At 37.9% G+C, this 20,632-nt stretch overlaps 1 pseudogene; it reads left to right on the top strand.

The window, feature by feature from the left end:
• Window positions 1-13,689: 13,689 nt before the first annotated feature.
• LOC114218013 (small nucleolar RNA U3) lies at window positions 13,690-13,767 on the top strand (annotated as a pseudogene).
• The last annotated feature ends 6,865 nt before the right edge of the window (window positions 13,768-20,632 follow it).

Genomic DNA, 20,632 nt, shown 5'->3' with positions numbered 1-20,632 from the left:
TTATCATTGTATTTTGTCAAATATTTGGAACTTAATACTTTCATATGCTATTTGGTTCATGAATATTTATAACTATTATTCTTTATTATTAACTGTGTGTATTCATAAAATGCCCTCCTTTTTCTTTTAATATATTTGGGGCTTACTTCTACCATATCTGATTTTAAGAATGTGGCCCCAGCTTTTCTTAAAATTAAATTTTTATTGCTGTACAACTAACATACAATGTTATGTTAGTTTCAAGGTTACAGCATATTAATTAATTCAATAATTCCATACATTACTCAGTGCTTACAATGATTAGTGTAGCCACCTTCTCTCACCATACAATGTTATTACAGTATTATTGACTATATTCCCTATGCCTACTTTTCATCTCCATGACATTTCTTTTCTTTTTTTTTTTTTTTTAAGATTTTATTTATTTATTTGAGAGAGAGAGAATGAGAGACAGAGAGCACGAGAGGGAAGAGGGTCAGAGGGAGAAGCAGACTCCCCGCCGAGCAGGGAGCCCGATGCGGGACTCGATCCCGGGACTCCAGGATCATGACCTGAGCCGAAGGCAGTCGCTTAACCAACTGAGCCACGCAGGCGCCCCATGACATTTATTTTCTAACTGAAAGTTTGTACCTCTTCATCCCTTTAACTATATCAGACATCCCCCCACTTACTCCCTTCTGGCAACCACCAGTTTGTTCTATGTACTTAAGAGTCTGTTTTCTGTTGGAATTATTTTTATTTATTCACTTATTTACTTTTTTACTGAAATATAATTAACATCCAATGTTATATTAATTTCAGGTGCATAGCATAACAATTCAACAATTCTATATGTTATTCAGTGTTCACTGTAAGTGTAGTCATCACCTGTTACCAAAGTTATTACAACATTATTGACCATATTTCCTATGAGATACTTTGTATCTCCATTTCTTTCTTATTTTATTTATTTTTTAAAAAGATTTTATTTATTTATTTATTGACAGAGAGAGAGCGCGCATGAGAGCAGGAACACAAGCAGGGGGAGTGGGAGAGGGAGAAGCAGACTCCCTGCTGAGCTGGGAGCCCAATGTGGGACTTGATCCCAGGACCCTAGGATCATGACCTGAGCCCAAGGCAGATGCTTAACCAACTGAGCCACCCAGGTGTCTCTCTTTCTTATTTTTTAACCAGAAGTTTGTACCTCTTTTTATTTATTTTTTGAGTATCATTGACACATAGTGCTAAATTAGTTTCCAGTGTACAACATAGTGATTCAACATCTTTATAGGTTAGGCTGTGCTTATCGCAAGTGTAGCTACCATCTGTCACCATACAGCACTATTTCAGTAACCTTGATTATACTCCAGTGCTATACCTATTATTCCCATGACTTAATTATTCCATAACTGGAAGCCTATGTGTTTCATTTCCCCACCCATTTTGCCCAACCCCCACTCCCCTTCCTTCTGGCAACCCTCAGTTTGTTCTTGTACTTCTAGGTCTGGTTCTGCTTTTTGTTTGTTTTTCAGATTCTATATATGAGCCAAATCATATGATATTTGCCTTTCTCTGACTTATTTTACTTAGCATTATGCTCTCTGGATCCAACCATCTTGTTGGACACGACAAGGTCTCATCCTTTGTATGACTTAGTAATATTCCACTGTGTTATAATACACACACACACACACACACACACACACACACACACACCACATTTTCTTTATCCATTCTTCTATGATGAACATTTAGGTTGCTTCCATATCTTCCATATCTTGGCTATTGTAAATAATGCTACAATAAACATAGGGGAGGGGCACCTGTGTGGCTCAGTTGGTTAAGTGACTGCCTTCGGCTCAGGTCATGATCCAGGAGTCCCTGGATTGAGTCCCACATTGGGCTCCCTGCTCGGCAGGGAGTCTGCTTCTCCCTCTGATCCTCCCCCCCCATGTGCTTTCTCTCTCTCTCATTCTCTCTCTCAAATAGATAAATAAAATCTTAAAAAAAAATAAACATAGGGGTGCATATGTCTTTTCAAATTAGTGTTTTTGTTTTCTTTGGATAAATACCCAGTAGTTCAATTATTGAATGATATGGTAATTCTGTTTGTAATTTTTTGAGGAATGTCCATACTTTTTCCACAGTAGTTGTACCAATCTACATTCCCAGCAACAGTACATGAGTGTTCCCTTTTCTCCACATTTTCACTAACACTTGGTATTTCTTGTCTTTTTGATGTAAGCCATTCTGATTGATGTGAAGTGATATCTTTAATTTGCATTTTCCCTGATGATTAGTTATGCTGAACATGTTTTCATGTGTCTGTTGGCCATGTGTCTGTATGTCTTCTTTGGAAAAATGTCTGTTCAAGTCCTCTGACCACTCTTCTATGGAAATGTTTGTTGATTTTGGTGTTGAGTTGTATAAGTTCTTTATGAATTTTGGATATTAATCCTTTACTGTATATATCATTTGCAAATATCTTCTTCCAATCATTAGGTTGTTTGCCATATAAAAGTTTTTATTTTAGTCTAGTCCTGATAGTTTATTTTTGTTTCCTTTGCTTGAAGAGGCATATCTAGAAAATGTTGCTAAAGAAGCTGACGTCAAAGAGATTACTGCCTATGTTTTCTTCTAGGAGATCTATGTTTCAGGTCTTACATTTAGGTGTTGGATCCATTTTGAGTTTATTTTTGCATATGGTATAAGAAAGTGGTCCAGTTTCATTCTTTTGCATGGGACTATCCAGTTTTCCCAACAACATTTATTGAATAGGCTAGACTATCTTTTCCCCATTGTATATTTTTGCTTCCTTTGCTGTAGATTAATTGACCACATAGGTGTGGGTTTCTTTCTGAGCTCTCTATTCTGTTATATTGATCTATGCTCAATTTTGTGCTAGTACAATACTGTTTTGGTTATTACAGCTTTGTAGTATATCTTGAAATCTGGGTTTATGATACCTCCAGCTTTATTCTTTCTCAAGATTGCTTTGGCTGTTTGGGGTCTTTTGTGGTTCCATACAAATATTACGATTATTTGTTCCAGTTCTGTGAAAAATGCTGTTGATATTTTGATAGGGGTTACATTGAATCTGTAGATTGCTTTGGGTAGTATGGACATTTTAAACAGTATTCTTCCATTCCATGAGTATGGTGCATCTTTCCATTTATTTGTGTCCTGTTTAGTCTCTTCTATCAATGTCTTACAGTTTGCAGAGTATAGGTCTTTTATCTCTTTGGTTAAGTTCATTTCTAGGTATTTTATTCTTGGTGTAATCATAAATAGAATTGTTTTCTTAATTTCTGCCACTTCACAATTAGTATATAGAAATGCAACATATTTCTGTATATTAATTTTGTATCCTGCAGTTTTACTGGATTTTTCAATCAGTTCTAATGGTTTTTTGATGGAGTCTTCAGAGTTTTCTATGTAGAGTATCATGTCATTTGGAAATAGTGACAGTTTTACTTGTTCCTTACCAATTTGAATACCTTTTATTTTTTATCTGCATGATGCAGGCAAGACTTCCAGTACTGTATTGAATAAAAATGGTGAGAGTGGACATCTTATCCTATTCCTGTTCTTAGCAGAAAAACTTTCAGTTTTTCACCATTGATTACGATGGTAGCTGTGGAAATGTCATATATAGCTTTTATTATGAGGAGGTATGTTCTCTCTAAACCTACTTGTTTCCCATGACCCTGTCTTCCAGCTCGTCGATCCATTCTTTTGCATCCTCTAATCTGTTGTTTGTTCTCTCTAATGTATTTTTATCTCAGTTACTGAATTCTTCAGCTCTGACTGGCCCTCTTTTTATTTTCTACCTTTATGAAGCTCTGAATGAGATCATCCACTCTTTTCTAAAGTATAGTGAGTATCTTTATGACTATTACTTTGAATTATTCATCAGGCATATTGCTTTAGCTCTCCTACTGTGATTTGTGTCGTTGTTTCTCTTTCATTTGGGACATCATCTTCTGTATCCTCATTTTTTCTCTTTGTTTCATTTTTTTTTATTATGTTAGTCACCATACAGTATATCATTAGGTTTTGATGTAGTGTTCCGTGATTCATTGTTTGTGTATAACACCCAGTGCTCCATGCAATATGTGCTTTGTTTCATTTTTATGTATGAGGTATGTATGAGGTAGGTTGGCTACATCTCCTGGTCTTGAAAGTAATGGCCTTGTTTAGAAGATGTGCTGTTGTGCCCTGTAGCACAATTGACGTTGACCTCAAGAATCAGGGGTTCTAGACTTGTCCCCTGTGTAGGTTGCACATCCCCACTGCCTTCAGTCTGGCTGGCTGCAGTTGACCTGCTTTGCCTGCTGTGGGCACACTGGGTAGGGTTTGGTCACTGCACTGTTAAGAGACTCTTCTGAGGCTGCAACAGACTCATTTGTGGGCAGGTTGCTGGTTGGCCTTGGTATCTGCAATTAGCCTCTCTGCCACAGCTGCGGTCATACCACAGGGCAAATCTTGTTGCCTGTGCAGCTACCTAAGAGGCCAGGCGGCTACAAATGCAGGCATGCTGATGTGTGAGGTTATTTCCCTTTCCCCTCTCCCTTTCCCCCCCAAAGCTGGAGTCATTTTGGAGTGGTGCCAGTCCTGACCAGGGTTCCCTGCATTGTATGGAGGGGCAGGAGCCATTTTGCAGGTATACCTGCTCAGAGAAGTGGTTTGGATGAAGTGAATCAGCAGGAGTGGGTGGCTCATGCAGTGCTAACAAGGTAGATGGAGAGTGTTAGCCCTGGCTCCTGTAAGCATCCAACTATCTCAGCCAGGCAGGCAAAAAGAAACAGAACCCACCAGCACTTTTGTCTCTGGACAAATCTCCTGAATCTCTCTGGCCCTCCAGCACATGTTCTAAGATTAGTCAATAAATCTCCTTCACTTAAACCCCAGACACTTTCTAAACTGCTGCTTCTGTGCCGTGTCTCAGGAGTTGTGACTTAGTGTGCTGGCTCTTTAATGATGAGGACTCAGTTTCTTATCACCCTGTTGCTCTTCCACAGTTAAGTCCTGCTGGTTTTCAAAGCCTCATGTTACAGGGACTTGCCTTCCCATTGTGGGTCTCTAGTTCCAGGGGCGCCCAGGGTGGGGTCTGATCCCCTTGCTTCTCTGTGTTTATGATGTCCCTCCCATTTGGGGTTAGTCTTGGGGGGGGTTGGTGCTCGAAAGCATCTATGCCCTTTCTACCCTTTCTGATGTGGCCTATTTTCGACAATTAGCTGTGGGAGGTCTTTTCTGCCAGTTTTCAGGTCATTTACAAACTTATTTGCTGTAATGTTGGTGTGTCCATGGGAGCTTAGGATCCTCCTACTCCACCATCTTCCCCGTGCTCCAGTTTTTATTTGCATTTGCCCGGTATATATTTTCTCATTTTATTTTTAACATTTATAAATTATGTTATTTTAGTCAATTACCTTATTTAGCATAGAGATGAGTTTGGGTTTTTAATTTAGTTTATATATTTTATTTTAATGTACAAGTTAAGCCCATTTATGTAACAGATGTTTCAATTTAGTTCTATCAGGGATTTTTTTGATATATATACACATACACACAACATAAAATTTAGTTTGAATTTTCAGGGACGCCTGGGTGGCTCAGATGGTTAAGCATCTGCTTTCTGCTCAGGTCATGATCCCAGGGTCCTGGGATCGATCCCTGCATCGGGCTCCCTGCTCAGTGGGGAGCTTTCTTCTCCCTTTCCCTTTGCCCCTGCTCCTGCTCACTCGCTCTCTCTCTCTCAAATAAATGAATAAAATCTTTTAAAAAAAATTTTGAATTTCTTATATCCTCTCTCCTCCCCTTAATCATGTAATTTTAGTTAATACAATTAATGTTCTTGGTGTTTACTCTTATATATTTTTAAAATTTTACCACTTATTTTTCTGCTCTAAATGATACCTTAAATATAATTATATGTAGATTATATGCAGATATATTTATATCATAGCTGTCTATTTATATAGATGTTACTTGAAATGAGGCAAACTTTCAATATCGCTTATCATTTCCTCATTTAATAATAGTATAATTACCCTATTGTCAAAGTGTATAATATTTACAACACATTTTGTCACACTTCCCCATTTTTTGGCAGATTAAAAAATGTCCATAGCTTGTGTAATTGAAGGAGAACTTGGCTAGTTATGAAATCTTTGTCTCACCTTTCTTTCTTTAGTAACTTGTGGGTGGTACTCCACTGTCCTATCATACTGAATGTTGCTATAAAGAAATCTGATGTCAGGAGGATTTTCATTCATCTACAAGTGAATTTTATTTTTTTCTGGCTGCCCAAAGGATTATTGCTTTTTACAAACCTAATAAATTTACTAGAATATGCTTCAGCTTGGTTAATGTCTTGTGCCCTTTTAATATATAGACTCATTATTTTTAAGAAAAATGCTTTTATTACATTCATTGCTTTTAGTTTTCTCTGTGGATTCCACTTATGTGTAAATTAATCTTTGTAATCTGAATTTCATATTTTTCCTGATCATTAATCTTTCATGTCCTTTCTTTTGTTTCATTTTGTTAATTTTTCTCAATTTTCACAATTTTTTCCTTTGCTTTTCAGCAGTGTATTCTCCATCTTGCCCCTTTTAATTTAGAATTTCTGGAACAGTTTTGCCTATTTTTTCAGCTCTTTCCCTAAATTTTAACATTTCTTTTCCTTCTGCTATCTAGCCATATCTTTCCTGAGTGCTTGTATTTCTGTTTTGAAGACTTACTTGGTAATGATTTCACTAAGATTTTTTTTTTTAAGTCCTGTTGGAATAATCAGCCTATACTTTGTGTATTTCAAATGAAATACTCTTTTAGCGAGTTTTGCTTATTCATTGTTGTCTGTATGCTAGTATTCCCATTTTTCTTATATCTTTTTTTAGGGATACCATATTCATACATTTTGTATTTTTATTTGAGTTAGTTTAATTTCCTTGGGTCATATATTAATTTAATATCATTGGAAGAATGGAGGGGCCACAGACTTTATCAAATTTTTCTGTTCAAGGTCTCTGTCTTCTTTTGCTATAATGGCACATGATTCTGATTATGAGACTGACGCATTGCCCACTGTGCCAAGAGGGCCTATAAGGACACATTCTTATTTAAAAAATGGCTGTTCTGTATGACGATATAACCTTTATATCAGATCTCACTCAGGATCTGATACAGATTGTGAGATCTTCTATTCTTAACTTACCTCAAACCCTGGTAGCCTCTGTTTTTTTCAAATGTTCCCTTTACTTTCAGAGGCATTTCTTCTTTTCCCATGAGTCAAATCTTGGACCCCAGATTCTTTCTGCCTGTACTTTCTCTGCTTTTACTTCTCCAAGGAATGAACTCTGTTAGATTCAATCTGTCTCATTAACACTTCAGACTCCAAAATTATATACTTTCCAGGAGGATGTATTTGCTATGAATCTTAGACCCCTACACATATCCTGATGTTCCTAGCATACTGCCGCACAATTTTGGCTGCCCACATCAATTGTGCTGGTCTCAATTGTTTTTGATAACACTTAAATTTAGGGTGTGGGTCTGTTCCATGAGCTAGTCTCATTGAAGAAGTAGTTTGTAATTTTTCCTCTTTTTTTTTTTTTGTTCCATATGATTTTCAGGCAAAAATGTAGGAAAATTGGGAATAAGTTGCTGCTGTGTCCAAGTTACTAGACTTGGATGTGTCCATCTAGCTCTTGATAAAATATGGTACGTCACAAGTTTCAGGAGAGTTTTCATGATCTTATCGCTCAACCCTTCTATTTTAGAAATCCCTACTGAGAAAGCTGTTTTTAAAGAACAATAATCAAATGGAAGCAAGATACCACTTTATTAAGTGTAAGGAAGTGCTCAGTCCATCCTAATGCAGAACTTCCATAACCTTGGAATGGAGATTGCTATTTTAAACTGTGCTCTTTCTTTTCCCTTCATTTAACAATTAAGATAGGTAAGTCTGCATCAAATTCTGGCATCAGCTCTTCACTCTGTTGTGGGTGAATGCCGGAGAACAGATAGAAGAGGATAGGGTATAGTCGGATCCTATGCAAGTGAGCAAGTGAGCAAGTGATCCAAAGCACAAGAGAAAGACTGAAGATAGGTTTGCTATCTAAGGCAAAGCGATCACCCTATCTGGTAAAACATGGCTAATCTTGGCGGTCAGGATTTGTATGAATGTAGTAAGAGGGTAGAGAGTATGTTAAAAGCATGGGAAAGAGAATAGAAGTATGAAATATGTGTATTCTATTGAAGAATGAACAAATGTGGGAAGAAAGGAAGGAATTTTTCTTCCTCTACCACCTGACATATAATAAACACTGAATAAATATTTATTAAATACAGTTTAACATATTTCAACATTTATATGGGAAAGTCATTCCCCAACATTTATATGAAAAAGCCACTCCCCAAAATTAAATCACCTTTAAAAATTTAACCCAAGTAAATTCATTTTTATGTAATCTCTTACTTTGGGCATTTATTCATAAATGTTCCTCAATTAATTACACTTAATTAATTAATGGACATGGATCACTCAAACCCAGTCATTTCTTGTCCTAGGAAATGCTGACCTATATAAAGCCCTGCCATAGCATAGACCTGCCGTTACTGCCTTCCAAACTCAAGTCCTCTTGTAGGACAATCCTGATTATGAGGTCTAGGATGGTATAAAGGGACTCATTTTCATTAGAAGAAATATTTTAGGAGCTTCTAAAGGCAAATTAATGTGATGATAATTCTCCTAATGTATATAATCAACAATTGGTCAATATCCATAAATTATAAGAATATCTCCACATTCCTCTTAGAAAATTATTTCTGTTTTTCTCAGTACTATTTAGTGGAAAATAGGAAAAAACAATAATCTTAGTAATACAATTTAAATTTGCATACAGAAGCATAATTTCTCATTTGGATAGTTTCAATAAGCAGCCAAATTATAATGGGCTAGGAGTCTACATTTATCATATCTGGTGTATTTGCTTTGATCTCTGGTTGCACAGATTAAGTTCCCTCCCAGTCCTGCTAATGGGTTGTTTTGTGGGTTGAGGATAGTTAAGCAAAAAAATAGAGGGCCCCCTTATCCAGGAAGATGGTCCTGCCTGCAAAAGTTCATGGTGAGATTGGGCTAAAAGCCAAACAAAACAAAAAGCAAAAACCATGAGTAAAATAGAAAGTACTAAAAAATACAAGCTACCATGTTTTAGTGTTTTAATATATGCCAGTATGGGTTTTAACAGCTCCATTTTAAAGATAAAGAAATTTAAATGCAAAGTGTTTCATCCAAGATCACACAACAAGCAAAAGGCAGAGCAGGGACTTGGGCCCAGCTACTTTGCATTTCATAAACCAAGGCTTTCTTTTTTGCCACACTGGCTCTTCTAGAAGGCCCTGGATAAGCAAGTGCCAATTTGGACCATGAACAAAAAAGAATGCTGGAGATTCCATTTTATGTGGTGTTTTGTGAAAAATACATATGTGGCTAGAAGAGCTTAAAGAAATAGGTCCAGCTGGTTAGCTTATACAATTTCAAACTTACATGTCTAAAAATGAAGTCAACACGTTTCCCCAAGTCTTTTTTGCTATGTGTCTCCTTCCTTAATGAGGAATACCAACAGATACTGTATTTTAGAAACAAAACCTAGGAAGGCCTCCCTAACTCTTCCCTCACCTATGCCACCCTTTATATATATATTATCAAATCCACTCAGATTTGCTTAATAAGTCTCAAGCCTGGATGCCTCTCAGGATCTCCACTCTACTGTATTGTTTAAGGAAATCACCACCTTTGGATTACTACAATAACATCCCAAATGTTTCTCCCCTATGTGTGTCCTTCCCATGCTCAGTCCATCTCCACCCAGTGCTTCACCCTATAACTCAGAATGATTTTTCAGTGCTAGTTTTATCAGGTTACTCTACTGTTTATGATCCTTCTCAACTCCTCTCAGGATAAAATCCAAATGGTAATAGTGTATAACAAAGATGAGAGTTCACCTCACATTCTCCAGCTGAGGAAGAAAAGTAAATTCAATTGTTGAGGAGGGGTGGTGAAGATGATCAGTTCAGGCTTGGACTTATTTACTGAAGTGCTTATGGTATATCCCATTGGAAATGTCCATCTGGCATTTGGATATATGTATGTTAGCTGGTCTTTGCTCTCAAACAAGAAAGAAACCGGGCCAAGTTATTTATAGGAAAATACTAGTAACACTGTTATCACTCATCCCAGGAGCATTCCTTTTGCATTAAACAATTTTGAAAAAATATTAATTCATACATATAAAGTATTTTCAAATCATAGAACCTCAAGCACAGTGGAATTGGGTTGAAAAGATTTTTAAAGGGTGGGTTTTGGTCCTTTAAATCATGATGCTTGTGTATTTCATATATGAGATAAGAGGTACTCGTTTTAGAGAAACTGCTGGAAAATTCACCGTGGCTGAAACATGCAAATCAGCACAGAATGTTTGCTGGAGGGTAAATCAGAGCAATGCCATTGAAGTAGACTGTATATGCATATCTCATTGGTGACATCTTGAGCTCTGTTAATCAATTCCTATTTGAGATAAATGCATCTGCTTGTATCTCAAAAGACTAGATTCACAGAACCGTGACTAAGATATTTCATAGATGCTCTCCAAGGACTTTAAAAGACGACAGGAAATTTACTAAATCCATACAGCTAACCTGGAGAAAAGGTTAAGCAAAACTCAGAATCCTCCTTTACAGTCTGCAAATTTTGATAAACGGTGTCATAACTTTGTCCACCTATTTCTGGAGATATTTCATTGTAATGATATCTGTATTACCAGGACTTAGAAGAGGTGCTAATTCCTGTCCCAGAAAATAATATATCTCAGAATTTCATTCCCCGGTTGGCAATTTCCCCCCAAATATTTTAGAAGCAGCACTTCTATGTTTAGGAAAAACTGAACAAAAAATATCTGACAAGATAACAGAGAATGGTAGGATTTTTATTCAGAAGGAAGTACTAGAGAATGTGGCTCACCATTATGCACAGAACTCCTAAGGGCTATCTATGACATCTTTACCTTAGATTATTTCTCTCCTAAATCATCGATAATAGAGGCCCCGGGCGTTGTGAAGTAAACCCTAAAGCTCAGCGCACACAGACTCTAAGGGGTATCATTTTCCTGGTTCAGTGAACAAGGGCAGTGAAACTCACGCCATTATTTGACTTACTTAAAATGTACCCTTTTTGTGTTTTAAGCTCTCCTATCCCATGTATTCGCAATTATTTGGCCCTTAGCATTCTCCTTGAAACAGTCCTCCTCTGCCTGTTTCTCCTCTTGTTCCTGATGACAATTTTTACACCATAGCTTCCAGCTATCCCTCAACCACAAAGGTAGTCGAAGCAACATCCAAAAATACCAGCTCCCAGGAGCTGTTAGTTCTGTGCTTAGAGTATAAAACGGGTCTCAAGCCTGGGTAATAACTGAATTCATGAATCTCAATTCCCAGATGACATTAATAGCAGCATAGAGCAGGAAGCGGAGTTATGTTAATTTCTGCAGGTAATGTGTGAAAGCAGATAGGGAAAGCTTGAAAGGTCAACATCTGCTGTCATGCAGGAGTGTTGCAAAATGTGATTGGCCAGTAAATGTCAACACCATGTTCTAAAATCTACATGCCACCCCTTCAATTTAATCTTAGCTTGCAGCCCAGCTAACAATCATGCAGCATGTTTCAAAAGCCCTTGAATTCTAAAATGGAATTGTATGATTGCATTCCCATGGCAATAAGACACCTGTAAATTACAAACTTGTCATTTAATCAGCATAAATATAGGGAGTTTGTGCAACCAGCAGATTTTTTTTCATATCTATTTTCAGGGAAGGCTGAAGACCTCTTAATGATTATATACCATAACGGACTGCAGGTCTAACTGTTGCCATGGTATTATGTACTTCTTTTCTTTTAAAGAAGTGACTGGAATGTAGAGCAGATAATGAATCTAATTGATTGTCTCCTGTTCCACACAGATATACTTTATATTCTCTCCCTTTTGTGCTTTTCCTCTCTTTCACTCCAGACTGGATTCACAGATATACATTTGTTCAGTGACAAGAATGGCTGTTATACAGAGCAACTCCCACCTTATAAAAAGAAATTAATATAAAATAATCTGCTTTGAGAAGTATCTATAATAAAATGATGTATAAAGAACATAGAAGAAAAAAATTAGCATTCACCACACAAACTGTCAGTTTAAGTCAATGAAGAGAAAGATAATGGGATTTTTGGTTGAACAAAAAGTATATAGTCGGTACACTCATAGTGCCCAAGGTTATATATAAGAAGTTCTCTTTAATTTAATATGAACTTAACTTAGTGAATCTTAAAATTTCCAGATACACAAGTTCAATTAATCATTAGCACATTTGATAGGTAACTGGGTTTTTAGAGTATAATTATTAACATGCATTTGCCAACTGGACCCATTTACAACACAAAGCACAACATTTAATACAATTGACATTTATTCTCATACCATTTGCATATACACCCAAAATAGAATTAACAATTTTTTTAGTTGATACACAATGCCACATTAATTTCAGGTGTACAACACACTGATTCAACTTCTTTATATGTTATGCTCACCACAAACGTAGCTACCATCTGTCACCATGCTATTACAATGTCATTGACTATATTTCCTACATAATGACTTTTATTCTTGTGACTTATTCCATTACTGGCAGCCTATATCTCCAACTCCCCTTAACCCATTTTGCTTATACCCCTCCCCCCTCCCTGTTAGCCATCAGTTCTCTGTCAAAAATAAAATTTCAATAGAGGTGTTTTAGCTTGGGTAATTATTTTGGATAGAATTATAAATACATGGCTTCAGACTACCCAGTCTTTCCCCATACAAAATAGACTTCCAAGACCCGAGATAGCAGAAAATGGGTCCTGATCATTTTCTTTGAATGAGATAAAAATTTACAGATGAATGAATTTAGTCATTAGAGAGATTTGGCCAAAGCCACACAGTCTGGTGAGGAGACTGGCTGGAACTGTTTTTTTGACTTCTCATTGAAAACTCTTGCTCCTTAGAGTCCAGGTAACATTTTTACATCTCCCAAAATAACAATAAATTTTAAAAGAGGTAACTTTTTCCTTTTTATTTATTTTTAAAGAAAGATTCATTTTTTAAGATTTTATTTATTTATTAGAGAGCATGAGCAGGGAAGAGGGGGAGAAGGAGAGGGAGAGGGAGAAGCAGACTCCCCGCTGAGCAGGGACCCTAACATGGGGCTTGATCCCAGGACCCTGAGATTATGACCTGAGCCAAAGGCAGACACTTAACCCACTGAGCCACCCAGGTGCCCCTATTTATTTATTTTAGAGAGTGAGCAAGTGTGAGTGGGGCAGGGAGGGGCAGAGGGAGAGGGAGAGAGAATCCTCAAGCAGACTCCCCACTGAGCAAGGAGCATGATCCAGGACCCTGAGATCATGACCGGAGCCTAAATCAAGAGTTGAATGCTTAACAGACTGAGCCACCCAGGTGCCCCAACTTTTTCCTTTTCGAAAGAAATGGATACAGGTACACATCTCCTGAGTCACTGCTTAGTGTCTTTAGGTTATGCTAGAGCATAAATGGTGTGCTCACATTTAATGCGTTAGGGTTCCTATTAGGGGTTACAAAAGTTTAGATTAAAAACAACAAAGGCTACACTTTTAGGGTTCATTTCTATAGTTTGTTACTAGAGAAGTTTCTCTGAAAATGTAGAATATCCAGAAAACAAAAACAAAAACATTCTTTTAAATAAGAAAAGGACCACCAGAGAGAAAATACTGAATTATCACAAAACTCTTTGATTTTATTGACAACTTAAAATACAGATTTAAAGCCTTCTTGTGAATATGTAAAATGTATTTCCTTTATGTTAGTGATGATACGCTATTAAAGATAAAGCACTGGTTAAAAGATGCCTACCTTTTATTTTGCTCAAACACTTAAGTGTATACATTAATCAGCACAACTTTCTACTTTCCACCATGAACTAGTTGGACAGGCTTTTAATAATGCTAAGAAACCCTTTAATCACAGTGTGAGAGTGGGATGCTGACTTCCTAATGTTGGCTGTGGAACTTTGGGCAAGATGAGCCATCCGGGTTGTCCTTTGCCAGTTTATGTCTAATTCAAGCGTGTGACTGACCAGTGAGTATTTCACCATCCTTTCATGCTTAAACTAGCAGATGTTATGGATGAATATATAGTTGAATGAATCAATATTAACAATGCCACATTTTACAGAAATCTTAATAATGCAGCTATACATGGGGCAGAAAGTGGGTAGGACCAATGACCACTACACAATGGCATCCGCAAAATATTTTCTAAGACAAACCAGATGTAGCCATCCCATTCAATCTGGTAAAGACTTTGACTTTCATTTTCAGCAACAAAGGGTAAGCTGGTTCTCCAATTCAGGGAGATAGGACAATTTCAGAACTGGAACTGAATCTGAGAGGAACGATGCCTTTAGAGAAACCTTTTGCCTATTACTTTTATCTTGCCCCATTTCCCTTCTATTAATTCTGAGATCATTTCATTCCCTGCAAATGTTACACAGTAGTGTGGGGGCCTACTGTGAGGATAGGGGGTCAGTGTATAATATTTGCATTTATTGATGGTGCCTGGATATAATGCATTAGTTGAAAAATAGGCAAAAGTAGGACGTCTGGGTGGCTCAGTCGTTAAGCGTCTGCCGCAGCTCAGGTCATGATCCCAGGGGACTGGGATCAAGTCCCGCATTGGGTTCCCTGCTCGGTGGGGAGTCGGCTTCTCCCTTTATGCCCCATCCCTGTTCATGATCTCTCTCTCAAGCTCTCTCTCTCAAATAAATTAAAAAAAAATTAAAAACAGGCAAAAGTAGAATATATTTTGAAGCAGGAAGCCCTTTGGCAGTTGATACATGTATAGCTTCTTGTTCCACTGAATGGACTCTTGGCTCTTTTATTAGCATACATTCTAGAGACTAGTGAGGAGGAGTTAAAAGCAGACATGTCTCAGCAGTGATGATGAGATTAGGCCATCTAGTCAAAGGGTTGAGGTACTGTTTCCACCTGTTTAAAAAAAGAATTGAAATATCAAAAGACTAGTGTTAGTTGAACAGTTTATGACATCTCCTTCTTTGCAACTGTTTCATATAGAATTATCCCCTGGAGGGGGCGGAGCAAGATGGCGGAGGAGTAGGAGACCTGGATTTCATCTGGTCTCAGGAGTTCAGCTAAATAGGGATCAAACCATTCTGAACACCTACAAACTCAACAGGAGATCGAAGAAAAGAATAGCAACAACTCTCTGAACAGAAAAGCGACCACTTACTGGAAGGTAGGACATGCGGAGAAGTGAATCCCAGGCGATATTCGGGAGGATAGATGGCGAGGGAGGGGGGCCACTGTCGGCCGCTTCTGGCAAGTGATAGAGCCGCGGAGCCCCAAATTGGAACTTTTAGATGTCGGCTCCTCTGAGGGAGGTCGCTCTAGGTGCTAAGCTGGGGGTGCAAACCTCACAGGACAGTGTGGTCTCAGGACCCTCAGCGTCACAGAAAGACCGGGGGTGCCTGAGTGTGGCAAAACTCCTGGATATCAGAGCGGGGAAGCCGGCTGCAGAGACGGAGCGGAGGCGCGGGCTCTCAGCTCGGGGTTGCCATAAAACATGATCTGCAGCACAGTTGGGCCACTGCTCCTCCAGCAGGGACCCAACAAGCAGCAGAGCTGGGGAAACTCCCCTTCCTCTTCCAAGAGGAGCGGCGGGAGAGTGCACCACAGGGATCTGCTGGGTTTGGAGACTCCACACGGGGTCAGGTGCCAAAGATAGAAATGCTCGGTCACAGGCTGGGTGAGCACAGAGTGCGGCTGGAGACTGGGGAGATGGGAGTGATTGACTGCTTTTCTCTGGGGGAGCACTGAGGAGTAGGGCCCCGAGTTCGCCACTCCTCCGGGGTAGAGATTGGAGGCCGTCATTTTCACTCTCATCCTCCAAAGCCGTATGGAAAGCTTGCAGGGAACAAAAGCTCTGGAGAGCAAACCCGAGCAAATTACTTAGCCCGGACCAACAAGGGGCAGGGCAATTCCGCCACCGAAAAAGACATTTGGTAACCACGGCAACAGGCCCCTCCCCCAGAAGATCAGCAAGAACAGCCAGCCAAGACCAAGTTTACCGATCAATGAGAACGGGAGAACTCTAGCGCTAGGGGAATACTGCACATAGAATTCATGGCTTTTTTTACCATGATTCATTAGTCTTTCAAATTAATTTTTTAACTGTTTTTTTTCTTTTTCCCTTTTCAACCCACATCTTACAATTCTCTTTTAAAAAAAAAAAAATTTATTTTTCATTTTTAGAGTCATATTCTATCCCTTCATAGTAGTTACCCTTATTTTGGGCATGCACATATATATATATATATATATATATATATATATATATATATATATATATATAGTTGTTCTGTCTTTAAAATTTTGAGATACAGTTTCTTCTAACAGATCAAAATATACCCTAAATCACTAGTGTATGGCTTTGTTCTAGTGTCCTCCCTGATCACATTCTCTCCCTTTTTTTTCTTTTTTTTTAAAATCATCTTCTTTCTTTTTTCAAACAAATTCTTATCAATTCCTTTTATAAAATCTTTTATAATTTTCATCTTTACACTCATATTCCATCCCTTCATTGTATCAACCCCTATTTTGTACATATATAAGTCTTTCTTTAAAATTTTAGGACTTATTTTAGCACTTTCTTCTAACAGACCAAAATACACCCAAAAGCTATTGTGTGGCACTGATCTATGCACTAGCCTGATCATATATGATCATATTCTGTTTTTTTTGTTTTGTTCTGTTTTTGTATGTTTTTATCTTTTTCTTTTTCTTTTATTTTCTCTTTCTTTTTTCTTTCTTTCCCTTTCTTTTCCCCTGGTTTCAGGTCTTTTCTGATTTGTTTAGAGTATATTTTCTGGGGACGTTGTTAACCTGTTAGCATTTTGTTCTCTCATTCATCTGTTCTCCTCTGGGCAAAATGACAAGACAAAAAAAATCTCCTCAACAAAAAGAACAAGAGGTAGTACTGTCTGCCAGGGACCTACTCAATACGGACATTAGTACGATGTCGGACCTAGAGTTCAGAAACATGATTTTAAAGACAATAGCTGGGCTTGAAAAAAGCATGGAAGTTATTAGAGAAACCCTTCCTGGAGAAATAAAAGAACTAAAATCTAACCAAGTCAAAATCAAAAAGGCTATTAATGAGGTGCAATCAAAAATGGGGGCACTAACTGCTAGGATAAATGAGGCAGAAGAGAGAATCAGCAATATAGAAGACCAAATGATGGAAAATAAAGGTGCTGAGAAAAAGAGAGATAAACAACGACTGGAACATGAGGGCAGAATTCGAGAGATAAGGGATACAATAAGACGAAACAACATTAGAATAATTGGGGTCCCAGAAGAAGAAGAAAGAGAGAGAGGGGCAGAAGGTATATTGGAGCAAATTATAGCAGGGAACTTCCCTAATTTGGAGAAAGAAACAGGCATCAAATTCCAGGAGGCGCAGAGAACCCCTCTCAAAATCAATAAAAATAGGTCAACACCCCAACATCTAATAGTAAAACTTAGGAGTCTCAGAGACAAAGAGAAAATCTTGAAAGCAGCTCGGGAGAAGAGATATGTAACCTAAAATGGTAGAAACATTAGATTGGCAACAGACCTATCCACAGAGACCTGGCAGGCCAGAAAGGACTGGCATGATATCTTCAGAGCACTAAATGAGAAAAATATGCAGCCAAGAATACTATATCCAGCTAGGCTGTCATTGAAAATTAAAGGAGAGATAAAAAGCTTCTAGGACAAACAAAAACTAAAAGAATTTGTAGACATGAAACCAGCCCTCCAAGAAATATTGAAAAGGATCTTCTAAGTAAAGAGAGAGCCTAAAAGCAGCATAGACCAGAAAGGAACACAGACAATATACAGTAACAGTCACCTTACAGGCAATACAATGGCACTAAATTCATATCTTTCAATAGTTACCCTGAATATAAATGGGCTAAATGTGCCAATCAAAAGACACAGGCTATCAGATTGGATTAAAAAACAAGACCCATCGATATGCTGTCTGCAAGAGACTCATTTTAACCCAAAGACACCCCCACATAGAAAGTGAGAGGGTGGAGAACAATTTACCATGCTAATGGACACCAAAAGAAAGCTGGGGTGGAAATCCTTATATCAGACAATTTAGGTTTTAAAACAAAGACTATAATAAGAGATGAGGAAGGACACTATATCCTACTTAAAGGGTCTATCTAACAAGATCTAACAATTGTAAATATCTAGGCCCCTAACATGGGATCAGCCAGTAATATAAGCCAATTAACAACAAAAACAAAGAAACACATTGACAACAATACAATAATAGTGGGGGACTTTTAACACCCCCCTCACTGAAATGGATAGATCATCTAAACAAAAGATCAACAAGGAAATAAAGACTTTAAATGACACACTGGAACAAATGGACTTCACAGACATATTCAGAACATTCCATCCCAAAGCTACGGAATACACATTCTTCTCTAGTGCCTATGGAACATTCTCCAGAATAGATCCCATCCTAGGTCACAAATCAGGTCTCAACCGCTAACAAAAATTTGGGATTATTCCCTGCATATTTTCAGACCACAGCACTTTGAAACTAGAACTCATTCACAAGAGGAAAGTCGGAAAGAACTCAAATACATGGAGGCTAAAGAGTATCCCACTAAAGAATGAATGTGTCAACCAGGAAATTAAAGAAGAATTAAAAACATTCATGGAAACCAATGAAAATGAAAACACAACTGTTCAAAATCTTTGGGATATAGCAAAGGCAGTCCTAAGAGGAAAGTATATAGCAATACAAGCCTTTCTCAAGAAACAAGAGAGGTCTCAAATACACAACCTAACCCTACTACACCTAAAGGAGTTAGAGAAAAACAGCAAATAAAGCCTAAACCCAGCAGAAGAAGAGAAATAATGAAGATCAGAGCAGAAAACAATGAAATAGAAACCAAAAGAACAGTAGAAGAGATCAATGAAACAAGGAGGTGGTTCTTTGAAAGAATTAACAAGATTGAGAAACCCCTGGCCAGACTTATCAAAAACAAAAGAGAAATGACCCAAATCAAAAAATCATGAATGAAAGAGGAGAGATCACAACCAACAACAAAGAAATACAAAGAATTATAAGAATATATTATGAGCAACTCTATGCCAGTAAATTAGATAACCTGGGAGAAATGGATGCATTCCTATAGATGTATCAACTACCAAAATTGAACCAGGAAGAGATAGAAAACCTGAACAGACTTATAACCACTAAGGAAATTGAAGCAGTCATCAAAAATCTCCCAACAAACAAAAGCCCATGGCCTGATGGCTTCCCAGGGGAATTCTACCAAACATTTAAGGAAGAATTAATACCTATTCTCCTGAAACTGTTCCAAAAAACAGAAATGGAAGGAAAACTTCCAAACTCATTTTATGAGGCCAGCATTACCTTGATCCCCAAACCAGACAAAGACCCCATCAAAAAGAATTACAGACCAATATCCTTGATGAACATGGATGCAAAAATTCTCACCAAAATACTAGCCCATAGGATCCAATAGTACATTAAAAGGATTCTTCACCATGACCAAGTGGGATTTATCCCTGGGCTGCAAGGTTGGTTCAACATCCACAAATCAATCAACGTGATACAATATATTAACAAAAGAAAGACCAAGAATCATACGATCCTCTCAATAGATGCAGAAAAAGTATTTGACAAAGTACAGCACCGTTTCTTGATCAAAACTCTTCAGAGCATAGGGATAGAGGGTACATACCTCAATATCATAAAAGCCATCTATGAAAAACCTACAGCGAATATCATTCTCAATGGGGAAAGGCTGAGAGCTTTTCCCCTAAGGTCAGGAACGCGGCAGGGATGTCCACTCTCATCACTGCTATTCAACATAGTATTAGAAGTCCTAGCCACAGCAATCAGACAACAAAAAGAAATCAAAGGCATCCAAATCAGCAAAGAGGAAGTCAAACTCTCACTCTTTGCAGATGATATGATACTTTTGTGGAAAACCCGAAAGACTCCACCCCAAAACTGCTAGAACTCATACAGGAATTCAGTAAAGTAGCAGGATATAAAATCAATGCACAGAAATCAGTGGCATTCCTATACACCAACAACAAGACAGAAGAGGGAGAAATTAAGGAGTCGATCCCATTTACAATTGCACCCTACAGCATCAGATACCTAGGAATAAATCTAACCAAAGAGGCAAAAGATCTGTACTCAGATAACTATAAAATACTCATGAAAGAAATTGAGGAAGACACAAAGAAATGGAAAAACGTTCCATGCTCATGGATTGGAAGAACAAACATTGTGAAGATGTCAATGCTACCTAGAGCAATCTACACATTCAATGCAATCCCCATCAAAATACCATCCACCTTTTTCAAAGAAATGGAACAAATAATCCTAAAATTTGTATGGAACCAGAAGAGACCCCAAATAGCCAGAGGAATGTTGAAAAAGAAAAGCAAAGCTGGCGGCATC

The sequence above is a fragment of the Eumetopias jubatus genome, unplaced genomic scaffold (genome assembly GCF_037043125.1).
Source record: "Eumetopias jubatus isolate StellerSeaLion01/CBP00866 unplaced genomic scaffold, mEumJub1_p1.0 scaffold_7, whole genome shotgun sequence".
Lineage (NCBI taxonomy): Eukaryota > Metazoa > Chordata > Mammalia > Carnivora > Otariidae > Eumetopias > Eumetopias jubatus.
This window is presented reverse-complemented; position numbering and strand designations above follow the sequence as displayed.